The sequence below is a fragment of the Phyllobates terribilis genome, unplaced genomic scaffold, assembly GCF_046119375.1.
Source record: "Phyllobates terribilis strain yellow unplaced genomic scaffold, ASM4611937v1 Scaffold_8__6_contigs__length_399053987, whole genome shotgun sequence".
Lineage (NCBI taxonomy): Eukaryota > Metazoa > Chordata > Amphibia > Anura > Dendrobatidae > Phyllobates > Phyllobates terribilis.
This window is the reverse complement of record NW_027362768.1, coordinates 346,627,554-346,643,867: the sequence shown is the minus strand read 5'-3', so window position 1 is coordinate 346,643,867 and position 16,314 is coordinate 346,627,554. Positions and strand designations below refer to the sequence as shown.

The window sequence follows — 16,314 nt, the reverse complement described above, 5'->3', positions numbered from 1 at the left end:
AGAATGCCACAGACTAATCAACCAAACTTTTTGGGTTGGTTTCTCTTTTATAGTCTGCAGGCATTAAATGAAAGAAGTCAGTGTTCCAGCAGAGGGAGACAACGTTTCAGAAAAGGCATTGTAGCAAACCAAAAAAGAAATTTTAAGCGCAGCAGAGTAACCAGCTCACATACCTGTTAGCTCAGGTGAGTTTAAAAGGCTGCTGTTGATAACAAGGGCATTTGCTAAATAGATGGTGTATGTGCAACAATATACTGAAAGGTCAATTATATTGTGCAGCTTATCTCACCACCTGTAGTTATTTAGGTGAAAGCTCCAAAATGCTTGCCTAATATGTCTGTTTATCCAAAAGGAAGTATAGAGGGAGAGCTAGATAGATAGCATTGCATTACATTACATGGCAATGCAATGCACAGTTGCTGAAGTTGAACCAAAATGAGCTTGTCATCTGGCTTCTGCAACTTTTAACATGAAAAATCCAATGAGGAGAAGAAAAGCAAAGCCAAAGAGTCCATCCCAAAATCCGACAAACAAGCCAAATGAACAAAAAGCATTGAATTCAATTCTTTCTGATTTTAGAAACTGCATTAAAGAAGGGGTGCACCGGTCCTGGAGATACTGCAATACCAGGTCAATGCGTGGAGTGGACAGAGCAAGCTCTTTTTCCATCTCCCTGTTCTAAAAATCCATTTAATATATGGTCCCCAGATAGGGGACGTATCAGATATTAAACTGATAAGAACAGATACTACACTTGATCTTAGCCAAAAGGCCGAGAAGCGATAACCAGAATTGGTTTCCGACTATGGTGCCACCCAAGGATTCTGAAAAGTCCATTTGTGGAGATGGCCACCTGGACTCCCGTTAAGAAGACATGCTGTCAACCTCTAGATCCCTCACATGCCTGCACTTTTCGGCTTACTGCTGCTGCAATCCACGCGTTTTAGATCTGCATAACTCCACCTCTTTTAGCACAGTACCCTCAACCCCCGGCTGTTCCCACCCGCCTCAACACCGTTGGAAGGGAGGAGAACCAATTAAGGCGGGGGGGTGGAACGAGCAGCTGTCTACCCTTAGCAGGAGGGTTGCTGATTAATTACCTCTCCTGCTGCTGCTGGCTGTCCAGCAGCAGACTGAAGGTGGCTGCTGCTGTGCGCAGGTATATAAAGGCTCAGAGCCTATTATGACACGCGCAGCCAGCGTTCCATTGCCACATTCCGTCTACTACAGGCGGGATACCTGGATGGCTGAATGTCACTGAGAAGCTCACAGAGACCGCCATAAGCAACAGTTTAAAAGAATGCCACAGACTAATCAACCAAACTTTTTGGGTTGGTTTCTCTTTTATAGTCTGCAGGCATTAAATGAAAGAAGTCAGTGTTCCAGCAGAGGGAGACAACGTTTCAGAAAAGGCATTGTAGCAAACCAAAAAAGAAATTTTAAGCGCAGCAGAGTAACCAGCTCACATACCTGTTAGCTCAGGTGAGTTTAAAAGGCTGCTGTTGATAACAAGGGCATTTGCTAAATAGATGGTGTGTGTGCAACAATATACTGAAAGGTCAATTATATTGTGCAGCTTATCTCACCACCTGTAGTTATTTAGGTGAAAGCTCCAAAATGCTTGCCTAATATGTCTGTTTATCCAAAAGGAAGTATAGAGGGAGAGCTAGATAGATAGCATTGCATTACATTACATGGCAATGCAATGCACAGTTGCTGAAGTTGAACCAAAATGAGCTTGTCATCTGGCTTCTGCAACTTTTAACATGAAAAATCCAATGAGGAGAAGAAAAGCAAAGCCAAAGAGTCCATCCCAAAATCCGACAAACAAGCCAAATGAACAAAAAGCATTGAATTCAATTCTTTCTGATTTTAGAAACTGCATTAAAGAAGGGGTGCACCGGTCCTGGAGATACTGCAATACCAGGTCAATGCGTGGAGTGGACAGAGCAAGCTCTTTTTCCATCTCCCTGTTCTAAAAATCCATTTAATATATGGTCCCCAGATAGGGGACGTATCAGATATTAAACTGATAAGAACAGATTTTTTTTCTTTTTGCTTTTTTTTTTTTCTATCGAAAGCCCGAATTCGTGTACAAAACCCGAGTGCGCTTAAAAAAGTGACAAGTGCCACAAAAAAAGTGCACTAGGATGCTGGTCTTCTTGAAACCCTCTCCAAAAGGAGAAGGGTCCCCCAAACCATTCCCCGTCCCTCCGAGCCAAAAGGCCACAGCGAGGAACAGGGACAAAAAGCCACCTCCAGCCGAAGCCAGAGGCGACCCAATCTTACCCCCTGCACCTGCCCGAGTTCTCACCCGAGCAAGGCACTGGGAGCCAAAGACTGTGCTCCCCTCCCGGAAGAGGGGAGCCAACAACGCTCTCCTCCCAAAAGAGGAGAGCCAGGGGGGGTTCAGGGGGGAGCGGAACCTGATGGCCACACACTCCCCCCCTAGACCTGCCAAGAGAGGAACCCGTAAGGGAACCGCATCCCGACAAAATCCTAGTAGGACGTGACACACGTGAATAAGTGGACACACAGTGACAAAGAAATTAAATAAATAGTGAAGGTTTCACAGTATAATACTGCCCGGACCTTCGACCGGGAATTGAAAAATTCCCCATCCTAAGGCCAGAAGGCCCGGAATAAGGGTGTGTGCGAAGAAAGAAAATTTGAAGTGCTTGTGCAAATGTGCCATAAACTCAAGTGGGGTTCCCAATCCCAGTGAGTTAAGGCACCCCAGGGTCACCACTCCTGGGGCACTTCACACTTCGGGCTTTCGATCTTCCCCGGCCCAATGGCGTCGATCCTGGGGGGCCATGCTTTCCACCAGATGACTATATTAGCCACCTGGCGTACTAACAAGCGCCTAAACCCCAGTGTGCATAATGTATCAATCTACTAGGGCGGCCAACATCCAAAACCGCCTTTTCGAAAGATACTACACTTGATCTTAGCCAAAAGGCCGAGAAGCGATAACCAGAATTGGTTTCCGACTACGGTGCCACCCAAGGATTCTGAAAAGTCCATTTGTGGAGATGGCCACCTGGACTCCCGTTAAGAAGACATGCTGTCAACCTCTAGATCCCTCACATGCCTGCACTTTTCGGCTTGCTGCTGCTGCAATCCACGCGTTTTAGATCTGCATAACTCCACCTCTTTTAGCACAGTACCCTCAACCCCCGGCTGTTCCCACCCGCCTCAACACCGTTGGAAGGGAGGAGAACCAATTAAGGCGGGGGGGGGGGGTGGAACGAGCAGCTGTCTACCCTTAGCAGGAGGGTTGCTGATTAATTACCTCTCCTGCTGCTGCTGCTGCTGCTGGCTGTCCAGCAGCAGACTGAAGGTGGCTGCTGCTGTGCGCAGGTATATAAAGGCTCAGAGCCTATTATGACACGCGCAGCCAGCGTTCCATTGCCACATTCCGTCTACTGCAGGCGGGATACCTGGATGGCTGAATGTCACTGAGAAGCTCACAGAGACCGCCATAAGCAACAGTTTAAAAGAATGCCACAGACTAATCAACCAAACTTTTTGGGTTGGTTTCTCTTTTATAGTCTGCAGGCATTAAATGAAAGAAGTCAGTGTTCCAGCAGAGGGAGACAACGTTTCAGAAAAGGCATTGTAGCAAACCAAAAAAGAAATTTTAAGCGCAGCAGAGTAACCAGCTCACATACCTGTTAGCTCAGGTGAGTTTAAAAGGCTGCTGTTGATAACAAGGGCATTTGCTAAATAGATGGTGTGTGTGCAACAATATACTGAAAGGTCAATTATATTGTGCAGCTTATCTCACCACCTGTAGTTATTTAGGTGAAAGCTCCAAAATGCTTGCCTAATATGTCTGTTTATCCAAAAGGAAGTATAGAGGGAGAGCTAGATAGATAGAATTGCATTACATTACATGGCAATGCAATGCACAGTTGCTGAAGTTGAACCAAAATGAGCTTGTCATCTGGCTTCTACAACTTTTAACATGAAAAATCCAATGAGGAGAAGAAAAGCAAAGCCAAAGAGTCCATCCCAAAATCCGACAAACAAGCCAAATGAACAAAAAGCATTGAATTCAATTCTTTCTGATTTTAGAAACTGCATTAAAGAAGGGGTGCACCGGTCCTGGAGATACTGCAATACCAGGTCAATGCGTGGAGTGGACAGAGCAAGCTCTTTTTCCATCTCCCTGTTCTAAAAATCCATTTAATATATGGTCCCCAGATAGGGGACGTATCAGATATTAAACTGATAAGAACAGATTTTTTTTCTTTTTGCTTTTTTTTTTTTCTATCGAAAGCCCGAATTCGTGTACAAAACCCGAGTGCGCTTAAAAAAGTGACAAGTGCCACAAAAAAAGTGCACTAGGATGCTGGTCTTCTTGAAACCCTCTCCAAAAGGAGAAGGGTCCCCCAAACCATTCCCCGTCCCTCCGAGCCAAAAGGCCACAGCGAGGAACAGGGACAAAAAGCCACCTCCAGCCGAAGCCAGAGGCGACCCAATCTTACCCCCTGCACCTGCCCGAGTTCTCACCCGAGCAAGGCACTGGGAGCCAAAGACTGTGCTCCCCTCCCGGAAGAGGGGAGCCAACAACGCTCTCCTCCCAAAAGAGGAGAGCCAGGGGGGGTTCAGGGGGGAGCGGAACCTGATGGCCACACACTCCCCCCCTAGACCTGCCAAGAGAGGAACCCGTAAGGGAACCGCATCCCGACAAAATCCTAGTAGGACGTGACACACGTGAATAAGTGGACACACAGTGACAAAGAAATTAAATAAATAGTGAAGGTTTCACAGTATAATACTGCCCGGACCTTCGACCGGGAATTGAAAAATTCCCCATCCTAAGGCCAGAAGGCCCGGAATAAGGGTGTGTGCGAAGAAAGAAAATTTGAAGTGCTTGTGCAAATGTGCCATAAACTCAAGTGGGGTTCCCAATCCCAGTGAGTTAAGGCACCCCAGGGTCACCACTCCTGGGGCACTTCACACTTCGGGCTTTCGATCTTCCCCGGCCCAATGGCGTCGATCCTGGGGGGCCATGCTTTCCACCAGATGACTATATTAGCCACCTGGCGTACTAACAAGCGCCTAAACCCCAGTGTGCATAATGTATCAATCTACTAGGGCGGCCAACATCCAAAACCGCCTTTTCGAAAGATACTACACTTGATCTTAGCCAAAAGGCCGAGAAGCGATAACCAGAATTGGTTTCCGACTACGGTGCCACCCAAGGATTCTGAAAAGTTCATTTGTGGAGATGGCCACCTGGACTCCCGTTAAGAAGACATGCTGTCAACCTCTAGATCCCTCACATGCCTGCACTTTTCGGCTTGCTGCTGCTGCAATCCACGCGTTTTAGATCTGCATAACTCCACCTCTTTTAGCACAGTACCCTCAACCCCCGGCTGTTCCCACCCGCCTCAACACCGTTGGAAGGGAGGAGAACCAATTAAGGCGGGGGGGGGGGTGGAACGAGCAGCTGTCTACCCTTAGCAGGAGGGTTGCTGATTAATTACCTCTCCTGCTGCTGCTGCTGCTGCTGGCTGTCCAGCAGCAGACTGAAGGTGGCTGCTGCTGTGCGCAGGTATATAAAGGCTCAGAGCCTATTATGACACGCGCAGCCAGCGTTCCATTGCCACATTCCGTCTACTGCAGGCGGGATACCTGGATGGCTGAATGTCACTGAGAAGCTCACAGAGACCGCCATAAGCAACAGTTTAAAAGAATGCCACAGACTAATCAACCAAACTTTTTGGGTTGGTTTCTCTTTTATAGTCTGCAGGCATTAAATGAAAGAAGTCAGTGTTCCAGCAGAGGGAGACAACGTTTCAGAAAAGGCATTGTAGCAAACCAAAAAAGAAATTTTAAGCGCAGCAGAGTAACCAGCTCACATACCTGTTAGCTCAGGTGAGTTTAAAAGGCTGCTGTTGATAACAAGGGCATTTGCTAAATAGATGGTGTGTGTGCAACAATATACTGAAAGGTCAATTATATTGTGCAGCTTATCTCACCACCTGTAGTTATTTAGGTGAAAGCTCCAAAATGCTTGCCTAATATGTCTGTTTATCCAAAAGGAAGTATAGAGGGAGAGCTAGATAGATAGAATTGCATTACATTACATGGCAATGCAATGCACAGTTGCTGAAGTTGAACCAAAATGAGCTTGTCATCTGGCTTCTGCAACTTTTAACATGAAAAATCCAATGAGGAGAAGAAAAGCAAAGCCAAAGAGTCCATCCCAAAATCCGACAAACAAGCCAAATGAACAAAAAGCATTGAATTCAATTCTTTCTGATTTTAGAAACTGCATTAAAGAAGGGGTGCACCGGTCCTGGAGATACTGCAATACCAGGTCAATGCGTGGAGTGGACAGAGCAAGCTCTTTTTCCATCTCCCTGTTCTAAAAATCCATTTAATATATGGTCCCCAGATAGGGGACGTATCAGATATTAAACTGATAAGAACAGATTTTTTTTCTTTTTGCTTTTTTTTTTTTCTATCGAAAGCCCGAATTCGTGTACAAAACCCGAGTGCGCTTAAAAAAGTGACAAGTGCCACAAAAAAAGTGCACTAGGATGCTGGTCTTCTTGAAACCCTCTCCAAAAGGAGAAGCGTCCCCCAAACCATTCCCCGTCCCTCCGAGCCAAAAGGCCACAGCGAGGAACAGGGACAAAAAGCCACCTCCAGCCGAAGCCAGAGGCGACCCAATCTTACCCCCTGCACCTGCCCGAGTTCTCACCCGAGCAAGGCACTGGGAGCCAAAGACTGTGCTCCCCTCCCGGAAGAGGGGAGCCAACAACGCTCTCCTCCCAAAAGAGGAGAGCCAGGGGGGGTTCAGGGGGGAGCGGAACCTGATGGCCACACACTCCCCCCCTAGACCTGCCAAGAGAGGAACCCGTAAGGGAACCGCATCCCGACAAAATCCTAGTAGGACGTGACACACGTGAATAAGTGGACACACATTGACAAAGAAATTAAATAAATAGTGAAGGTTTCACAGTATAATACTGCCCGGACCTTCGACCGGGAATTGAAAAATTCCCCATCCTAAGGCCAGAAGGCCCGGAATAAGGGTGTGTGCGAAGAAAGAAAATTTGAAGTGCTTGTGCAAATGTGCCATAAACTCAAGTGGGGTTCCCAATCCCAGTGAGTTAAGGCACCCCAGGGTCACCACTCCTGGGGCACTTCACACTTCGGGCTTTCGATCTTCCCCGGCCCAATGGCGTCGATCCTGGGGGGCCATGCTTTCCACCAGATGACTATATTAGCCACCTGGCGTACTAACAAGCGCCTAAACCCCAGTGTGCATAATGTATCAATCTACTAGGGCGGCCAACATCCAAAACCGCCTTTTCGAAAGATACTACACTTGATCTTAGCCAAAAGGCCGAGAAGCGATAACCAGAATTGGTTTCCGACTACGGTGCCACCCAAGGATTCTGAAAAGTCCATTTGTGGAGATGGCCACCTGGACTCCCGTTAAGAAGACATGCTGTCAACCTCTAGATCCCTCACATGCCTGCACTTTTCGGCTTGCTGCTGCTGCAATCCACGCGTTTTAGATCTGCATAACTCCACCTCTTTTAGCACAGTACCCTCAACCCCCGGCTGTTCCCACCCGCCTCAACACCGTTGGAAGGGAGGAGAACCAATTAAGGCGGGGGGGGGGGTGGAACGAGCAGCTGTCTACCCTTAGCAGGAGGGTTGCTGATTAATTACCTCTCCTGATGCTGCTGCTGCTGCTGGCTGTCTAGCAGCAGAATGAAGGTGGCTGCTGCTGTGCGCAGGTATATAAAGGCTCAGAGCCTATTATGACACGCGCAGCCAGCGTTCCATTGCCACATTCCGTCTACTGCAGGCGGGATACCTGGATGGCTGAATGTCACTGAGAAGCTCACAGAGACCGCCATAAGCAACAGTTTAAAAGAATGCCACAGACTAATCAACCAAACTTTTTGGGTTGGTTTCTCTTTTATAGTCTGCAGGCATTAAATGAAAGAAGTCAGTGTTCCAGCAGAGGGAGACAACGTTTCAGAAAAGGCATTGTAGCAAACCAAAAAAGAAATTTTAAGCGCAGCAGAGTAACCAGCTCACATACCTGTTAGCTCAGGTGAGTTTAAAAGGCTGCTGTTGATAACAAGGGCATTTGCTAAATAGATGGTGTGTGTGCAACAATATACTGAAAGGTCAATTATATTGTGCAGCTTATCTCACCACCTATAGTTATTTAGGTGAAAGCTCCAAAATGCTTGCCTAATATGTCTGTTTATCCAAAAGGAAGTATAGAGGGAGAGCTAGATAGATAGCATTGCATTACATTACATGGCAATGCAATGCACAGTTGCTGAAGTTGAACCAAAATGAGCTTGTCATCTGGCTTCTGCAACTTTTAACATGAAAAATCCAATGAGGAGAAGAAAAGCAAAGCCAAAGAGTCCATCCCAAAATCCGACAAACAAGCCAAATGAACAAAAAGCATTGAATTCAATTCTTTCTGATTTTAGAAACTGCATTAAAGAAGGGGTGCACCGGTCCTGGAGATACTGCAATACCAGGTCAATGCGTGGAGTGGACAGAGCAAGCTCTTTTTCCATCTCCCTGTTCTAAAAATCCATTTAATATATGGTCCCCAGATAGGGGACGTATCAGATATTAAACTGATAAGAACAGATACTACACTTGATCTTAGCCAAAAGGCCGAGAAGCGATAACCAGAATTGGTTTCCGACTACGGTGCCACCCAAGGATTCTGAAAAGTCCATTTGTGGAGATGGCCACCTGGACTCCCGTTAAGAAGACATGCTGTCAACCTCTAGATCCCTCACATGCCTGCACTTTTCGGCTTGCTGCTGCTGCAATCCACGCGTTTTAGATCTGCATAACTCCACCTCTTTTAGCACAGTACCCTCAACCCCCGGCTGTTCCCACCCGCCTCAACACCGTTGGAAGGGAGGAGAACCAATTAAGGCGGGGGGGGGGTGGAACGAGCAGCTGTCTACCCTTAGCAGGAGGGTTGCTGATTAATTACCTCTCCTGCTGCTGCTGCTGCTGCTGGCTGTCCAGCAGCAGACTGAAGGTGGCTGCTGCTGTGCGCAGGTATATAAAGGCTCAGAGCCTATTATGACATGCGCAGCCAGCGTTCCATTGCCACATTCCGTCTACTGCAGGCGGGATACCTGGATGGCTGAATGTCACTGAGAAGCTCACAGAGACCGCCATAAGCAACAGTTTAAAAGAATGCCACAGACTAATCAACCAAACTTTTTGGGTTGGTTTCTCTTTTATAGTCTGCAGGCATTAAATGAAAGAAGTCAGTGTTCCAGCAGAGGGAGACAACGTTTCAGAAAAGGCATTGTAGCAAACCAAAAAAGAAATTTTAAGCGCAGCAGAGTAACCAGCTCACATACCTGTTAGCTCAGGTGAGTTTAAAAGGCTGCTGTTGATAACAAGGGCATTTGCTAAATAGATGGTGTGTGTGCAACAATATACTGAAAGGTCAATTATATTGTGCAGCTTATCTCACCACCTGTAGTTATTTAGGTGAAAGCTCCAAAATGCTTGCCTAATATGTCTGTTTATCCAAAAGGAAGTATAGAGGGAGAGCTAGATAGATAGCATTGCATTACATTACATGGCAATGCAATGCACAGTTGCTGAAGTTGAACCAAAATGAGCTTGTCATCTGGCTTCTGCAACTTTTAACATGAAAAATCCAATGAGGAGAAGAAAAGCAAAGCCAAAGAGTCCATCCCAAAATCCGACAAACAAGCCAAATGAACAAAAAGCATTGAATTCAATTCTTTCTGATTTTAGAAACTGCATTAAAGAAGGGGTGCACCGGTCCTGGAGATACTGCAATACCAGGTCAATGCGTGGAGTGGACAGAGCAAGCTCTTTTTCCATCTCCCTGTTCTAAAAATCCATTTAATATATGGTCCCCAGATAGGGGACGTATCAGATATTAAACTGATAAGAACAGATACTACACTTGATCTTAGCCAAAAGGCCGAGAAGCGATAACCAGAATTGGTTTCCGACTACGGTGCCACCCAAGGATTCTGAAAAGTCCATTTGTGGAGATGGCCACCTGGACTCCCGTTAAGAAGACATGCTGTCAACCTCTAGATCCCTCACATGCCTGCACTTTTCGGCTTGCTGCTGCTGCAATCCACGCGTTTTAGATCAGCATAACTCCACCTCTTTTAGCACAGTACCCTCAACCCCCGGCTGTTCCCACCCGCCTCAACACCGTTGGAAGGGAGGAGAACCAATTAAGGCGGGGGGGGGGGGTGGAACGAGCAGCTGTCTACCCTTAGCAGGAGGGTTGCTGATTAATTACCTCTCCTGCTGCTGCTGCTGCTGCTGGCTGTCCAGCAGCAGACTGAAGGTGGCTGCTGCTGTGCGCAGGTATATAAAGGCTCAGAGCCTATTATGACACGCGCAGCCAGCGTTCCATTGCCACATTCCGTCTACTGCAGGCGGGATACCTGGATGGCTGAATGTCACTGAGAAGCTCACAGAGACCGCCATAAGCAACAGTTTAAAAGAATGCCACAGACTAATCAACCAAACTTTTTGGGTTGGTTTCTCTTTTATAGTCTGCAGGCATTAAATGAAAGAAGTCAGTGTTCCAGCAGAGGGAGACAACGTTTCAGAAAAGGCATTGTAGCAAACCAAAAAAAAAATTTTAAGCGCAGCAGAGTAACCAGCTCCCATACCTGTTAGCTCAGGTGAGTTTAAAAGGCTGCTGTTGATAACAAGGGCATTTGCTAAATAGATGGTGTGTGTGCAACAATATACTGAAAGGTCAATTATATTGTGCAGCTTATCTCACCACCTGTAGTTATTTAGGTGAAAGCTCCAAAATGCTTGCCTAATATGTCTGTTTATCCAAAAGGAAGTATAGAGGGAGAGCTAGATAGATAGCATTGCATTACATTACATGGCAATGCAATGCACAGTTGCTGAAGTTGAACCAAAATGAGCTTGTCATCTGGCTTCTGCAACTTTTAACATGAAAAATCCAATGAGGAGAAGAAAAGCAAAGCCAAAGAGTCCATCCCAAAATCCGACAAACAAGCCAAATGAACAAAAAGCATTGAATTCAATTCTTTCTGATTTTAGAAACTGCATTAAAGAAGGGGTGCACCGGTCCTGGAGATACTGCAATACCAGGTCAATGCGTGGAGTGGACAGAGCAAGCTCTTTTTCCATCTCCCTGTTCTAAAAATCCATTTAATATATGGTCCCCAGATAGGGGACGTATCAGATATTAAACTGATAAGAACAGATACTACACTTGATCTTAGCCAAAAGGCCGAGAAGCGATAACCAGAATTGGTTTCCGACTACGGTGCCACCCAAGGATTCTGAAAAGTCCATTTGTGGAGATGGCCACCTGGACTCCCGTTAAGAAGACATGCTGTCAACCTCTAGATCCCTCACATGCCTGCACTTTTCGGCTTGCTGCTGCTGCAATCCACGCGTTTTAGATCTGCATAAATCCACCTCTTTTAGCACAGTACCCTCAACCCCCGGCTGTTCCCACCCGCCTCAACACCGTTGGAAGGGAGGAGAACCAATTAAGGAGGAGGGGGGGGGGGGTGGAACGAGCAGCTGTCTACCCTTAGCAGGAGGGTTGCTGATTAATTACCTCTCCTGCTGCTGCTGCTGCTGCTGCTGGCTGTCCAGCAGCAGACTGAAGGTGGCTGCTGCTGTGCGCAGGTATATAAAGGCTCAGAGCCTATTATGACACGCGCAGCCAGCGTTCCATTGCCACATTCCGTCTACTGCAGGCGGGATACCTGGATGGCTGAATGTCACTGAGAAGCTCACAGAGACCGCCATAAGCAACAGTTTAAAAGAATGCCACAGACTAATCAACCAAACTTTTTGGGTTGGTTTCTCTTTTATAGTCTGCAGGCATTAAATGAAAGAAGTCAGTGTTCCAGCAGAGGGAGACAACGTTTCAGAAAAGGCATTGTAGCAAACCAAAAAAGAAATTTTAAGCGCAGCAGAGTAACCAGCTCACATACCTGTTAGCTCAGGTGAGTTTAAAAGGCTGCTGTTGGTAACAAGGGCATTTGCTAAATAGATGGTGTGTGTGCAACAATATACTGAAAGGTCAATTATATTGTGCAGCTTATCTCACCACCTGTAGTTATTTAGGTGAAAGCTCCAAAATGCTTGCCTAATATGTCTGTTTATCCAAAAGGAAGTATAGAGGGAGAGCTAGATAGATAGCATTGCATTACATTACATGGCAATGCAATGCACAGTTGCTGAAGTTGAACCAAAATGAGCTTGTCATCTGGCTTCTGCAACTTTTAACATGAAAAATCCAATGAGGAGAAGAAAAGCAAAGCCAAAGAGTCCATCCCAAAATCCGACAAACAAGCCAAATGAACAAAAAGCATTGAATTCAATTCTTTCTGATTTTAGAAACTGCATTAAAGAAGGGGTGCACCGGTCCTGGAGATACTGCAATACCAGGTCAATGCGTGGAGTGGACAGAGCAAGCTCTTTTTCCATCTCCCTGTTCTAAAAATCCATTTAATATATGGTCCCCAGATAGGGGACGTATCAGATATTAAACTTATAAGAACAGATTTTTTTTTTTATCGAAAGCCCGAATTCGTGTACAAAACCCGAGTGCGCTTAAAATAGTGACAAGTGCCACAAAAAAAGTGCACTAGGATGCTGGTCTTCTTGAAACCCTCTCCAAAAGGAGAAGGGTCCCCCAAACCATTCCCCGTCCCTCCGAGCCAAAAGGCCACAGCGAGGAACAGGGACAAAAAGCCACCTCCAGCCGAAGCCAGAGGCGACCCAATCTTACCCCCAGCACCTGCCCGAGTTCTCACCCGAGCAAGGCACTGGGAGCCAAAGACTGTGCTCCCCTCCCGGAAGAGGGGAGCCAACAAAGCTCTCCTCCCAAAAGAGGAGAGCCAGGGGGGGTTCAGGGGGGAGCGGAACCTGATGGCCACACACTCCCCCCCTAGACCTGCCAAGAGAGGAACCCGTAAGGGAACCGCATCCCGACAAAGTCCTAGTAGGACGTGACACACGTGAATAAGTGGACACACAGTGACAAAGAAATTAAATAAATAGTGAAGGTTTCACAGTATAATACTGCCCGGACCTTCGACCGGGAATTGAAAAATTCCCCATCCTAAGGCCAGAAGGCCCGGAATAAGGGTGTGTGCGAAGAAAGAAAATTTGAAGTGCTTGTGCAAATGTGCCATAAACTCAAGTGGGGTTCCCAATCCCAGTGAGTTAAGGCACCCCAGGGTCACCACTCCTGGGGCACTTCACACTTCGGGCTTTCGATCTTCCCCGGCCCAATGGCGTCGATCCTGGGGGGCCATGCTTTCCACCAGATGACTATATTAGCCACCTGGCATACTAACAAGCGCCTAAACCCCAGTGTGCATAATGTATCAATCTACTAGGGCGGCCAACATCCAAAACCGCCTTTTCGAAAGATACTACACTTGATCTTAGCCAAAAGGCCGAGAAGCGATAACCAGAATTGGTTTCCGACTACGGTGCCACCCAAGGATTCTGAAAAGTCCATTTGTGGAGATGGCCACCTGGACTCCCGTTAAGAAGACATGCTGTCAACCTCTAGATCCCTCACATGCCTGCACTTTTCGGCTTGCTGCTGCTGCAATCCACGCGTTTTAGATCTGCATAACTCCACCTCTTTTAGCACAGTACCCTCAACCCCCGGCTGTTCCCACCCGCCTCAACACCGTTGGAAGGGAGGAGAACCAATTAAGGCGGGGGGGGGGTGGAACGAGCAGCTGTCTACCCTTAGCAGGAGGGTTGCTGATTAATTACCTCTCCTGCTGCTGCTGCTGCTGCTGGCTGTCCAGCAGCAGACTGAAGGTGGCTGCTGCTGTGCGCAGGTATATAAAGGCTCAGAGCCTATTATGACACGCGCAGCCAGCGTTCCATTGCCACATTCCGTCTACTGCAGGCGGGATACCTGGATGGCTGAATGTCACTGAGAAGCTCACAGAGACCGCCATAAGCAACAGTTTAAAAGAATGCCACAGACTAATCAACCAAACTTTTTGGGTTGGTTTCTCTTTTATAGTCTGCAGGCATTAAATGAAAGAAGTCAGTGTTCCAGCAGAGGGAGACAACGTTTCAGAAAAGGCATTGTAGCAAACCAAAAAAGAAATTTTAAGCGCAGCAGAGTAACCAGCTCACATACCTGTTAGCTCAGGTGAGTTTAAAAGGCTGCTGTTGATAACAAGGGCATTTGCTAAATAGATGGTGTGTGTGCAACAATATACTGAAAGGTCAATTATATTGTGCAGCTTATCTCACCACCTGTAGTTATTTAGGTGAAAGCTCCAAAATGCTTGCCTAATATGTCTGTTTATCCAAAAGGAAGTATAGAGGGAGAGCTAGATAGATAGCATTGCATTACATTACATGGCAATGCAATGCACAGTTGCTGAAGTTGAACCAAAATGAGCTTGTCATCTGGCTTCTGCAACTTTTAACATGAAAAATCCAATGAGGAGAAGAAAAGCAAAGCCAAAGAGTCCATCCCAAAATCCGACAAACAAGCCAAATGAACAAAAAGCATTGAATTCAATTCTTTCTGATTTTAGAAACTGCATTAAAGAAGGGGTGCACCGGTCCTGGAGATACTGCAATACCAGGTCAATGCGTGGAGTGGACAGAGCAAGCTCTTTTTCCATCTCCCTGTTCTAAAAATCCATTTAATATATGGTCCCCAGATAGGGGACGTATCAGATATTAAACTGATAAGAACAGATACTACACTTGATCTTAGCCAAAAGGCCGAGAAGCGATAACCAGAATTGGTTTCCGACTACGGTGCCACCCAAGGATTCTGAAAAGTCCATTTGTGGAGATGGCCACCTGGACTCCCGTTAAGAAGACATGCTGTCAACCTCTAGATCCCTCACATGCCTGCACTTTTCGGCTTGCTGCTGCTGCAATCCACGCGTTTTAGATCTGCATAACTCCACCTCTTTTAGCACAGTACCCTCAACCCCCGGCTGTTCCCACCCGCCTCAACACCGTTGGAAGGGAGGAGAACCAATTAAGGCGGGGGGGGGTGGAACGAGCAGCTGTCTACCCTTAGCAGGAGGGTTGCTGATTAATTACCTCTCCTGCTGCTGCTGCTGCTGCTGGCTGTCCAGCAGCAGACTGAAGGTGGCTGCTGCTGTGCGCAGGTATATAAAGGCTCAGAGCCTATTATGACACGCGCAGCCAGCGTTCCATTGCCACATTCCGTCTACTGCAGGCGGGATACCTGGATGGCTGAATGTCACTGAGAAGCTCACAGAGACCGCCATAAGCAACAGTTTAAAAGAATGCCACAGACTAATCAACCAAACTTTTTGGGTTGGTTTCTCTTTTATAGTCTGCAGGCATTAAATGAAAGAAGTCAGTGTTCCAGCAGAGGGAGACAACGTTTCAGAAAAGGCATTGTAGCAAACCAAAAAAGAAATTTTAAGCGCAGCAGAGTAACCAGCTCACATACCTGTTAGCTCAGGTGAGTTTAAAAGGCTGCTGTTGATAACAAGGGCATTTGCTAAATAGATGGTGTGTGTGCAACAATATACTGAAAGGTCAATTATATTGTGCAGCTTATCTCACCACCTGTAGTTATTTAGGTGAAAGCTCCAAAATGCTTGCCTAATATGTCTGTTTATCCAAAAGGAAGTATAGAGGGAGAGCTAGATAGATAGCATTGCATTACATTACATGGCAATGCAATGCACAGTTGCTGAAGTTGAACCAAAATGAGCTTGTCATCTGGCTTCTGCAACTTTTAACATGAAAAATCCAATGAGGAGAAGAAAAGCAAAGCCAAAGAGTCCATCCCAAAATCCGACAAACAAGCCAAATGAACAAAAAGCATTGAATTCAATTCTTTCTGATTTTAGAAACTGCATTAAAGAAGGGGTGCACCGGTCCTGGAGATACTGCAATACCAGGTCAATGCGTGGAGTGGACAGAGCAAGCTCTTTTTCCATCTCCCTGTTCTAAAAATCCATTTAATATATGGTCCCCAGATAGGGGACGTATCAGATATTAAACTGATAAGAACAGATACTACACTTGATCTTAGCCAAAAGGCCGAGAAGCGATAACCAGAATTGGTTTCCGACTACGGTGCCACCCAAGGATTCTGAAAAGTCCATTTGTGGAGATGGCCACCTGGACTCCCGTTAAGAAGACATGCTGTCAACCTCTAGATCCCTCACATGCCTGCACTTTTCGGCTTGCTGCTGCTGCAATCCACGCGTTTTAGATCTGCATAACTCCACCTCTTTTAGCACAGTA

At 46.5% G+C, this 16,314-nt stretch overlaps 10 non-coding genes and 4 pseudogenes across 10 annotated transcripts; all 14 read right to left on the bottom strand.

Annotated features, from left to right (window-relative positions):
* Nucleotides 1–593: 593 nt before the first annotated feature.
* LOC141158106 (U2 spliceosomal RNA) lies at nucleotides 594–784 on the bottom strand. Its single transcript, XR_012248144.1, has one exon. It is a non-coding gene; the product is annotated as a U2 spliceosomal RNA (small nuclear RNA).
* Nucleotides 785–1,890: 1,106 nt separating this feature from the next.
* On the bottom strand, nucleotides 1,891–2,085 carry LOC141160244 (U2 spliceosomal RNA). Its single transcript, XR_012250195.1, has one exon. It is a non-coding gene; the product is annotated as a U2 spliceosomal RNA (small nuclear RNA).
* Nucleotides 2,086–2,882: 797 nt separating this feature from the next.
* Nucleotides 2,883–2,974, bottom strand: LOC141160439 (U2 spliceosomal RNA; annotated as a pseudogene).
* Nucleotides 2,975–4,094: 1,120 nt separating this feature from the next.
* Nucleotides 4,095–4,289, bottom strand: LOC141160243 (U2 spliceosomal RNA). The gene has a single exon (XR_012250194.1). It is a non-coding gene; the product is annotated as a U2 spliceosomal RNA (small nuclear RNA).
* Nucleotides 4,290–5,086: 797 nt separating this feature from the next.
* On the bottom strand, nucleotides 5,087–5,178 carry LOC141160438 (U2 spliceosomal RNA; annotated as a pseudogene).
* A 1,119-nt stretch (nucleotides 5,179–6,297) lies between these two features.
* LOC141160241 (U2 spliceosomal RNA) lies at nucleotides 6,298–6,492 on the bottom strand. Its single transcript, XR_012250193.1, has one exon. It is a non-coding gene; the product is annotated as a U2 spliceosomal RNA (small nuclear RNA).
* Nucleotides 6,493–7,289: 797 nt separating this feature from the next.
* Nucleotides 7,290–7,381, bottom strand: LOC141160437 (U2 spliceosomal RNA; annotated as a pseudogene).
* Nucleotides 7,382–8,500: 1,119 nt separating this feature from the next.
* Nucleotides 8,501–8,691, bottom strand: LOC141158105 (U2 spliceosomal RNA). Its single transcript, XR_012248143.1, has one exon. It is a non-coding gene; the product is annotated as a U2 spliceosomal RNA (small nuclear RNA).
* Nucleotides 8,692–9,809: 1,118 nt separating this feature from the next.
* LOC141158103 (U2 spliceosomal RNA) lies at nucleotides 9,810–10,000 on the bottom strand. Its single transcript, XR_012248141.1, has one exon. It is a non-coding gene; the product is annotated as a U2 spliceosomal RNA (small nuclear RNA).
* Nucleotides 10,001–11,120: 1,120 nt separating this feature from the next.
* Nucleotides 11,121–11,311, bottom strand: LOC141158102 (U2 spliceosomal RNA). Its single transcript, XR_012248140.1, has one exon. It is a non-coding gene; the product is annotated as a U2 spliceosomal RNA (small nuclear RNA).
* A 1,126-nt stretch (nucleotides 11,312–12,437) lies between these two features.
* Nucleotides 12,438–12,620, bottom strand: LOC141160194 (U2 spliceosomal RNA). Its single transcript, XR_012250151.1, has one exon. It is a non-coding gene; the product is annotated as a U2 spliceosomal RNA (small nuclear RNA).
* Nucleotides 12,621–13,410: 790 nt separating this feature from the next.
* LOC141160436 (U2 spliceosomal RNA) lies at nucleotides 13,411–13,502 on the bottom strand (annotated as a pseudogene).
* Nucleotides 13,503–14,620: 1,118 nt separating this feature from the next.
* LOC141158101 (U2 spliceosomal RNA) lies at nucleotides 14,621–14,811 on the bottom strand. The gene has a single exon (XR_012248139.1). It is a non-coding gene; the product is annotated as a U2 spliceosomal RNA (small nuclear RNA).
* Nucleotides 14,812–15,928: 1,117 nt separating this feature from the next.
* On the bottom strand, nucleotides 15,929–16,119 carry LOC141158100 (U2 spliceosomal RNA). Its single transcript, XR_012248138.1, has one exon. It is a non-coding gene; the product is annotated as a U2 spliceosomal RNA (small nuclear RNA).
* Nucleotides 16,120–16,314: the final 195 nt, after the last annotated feature.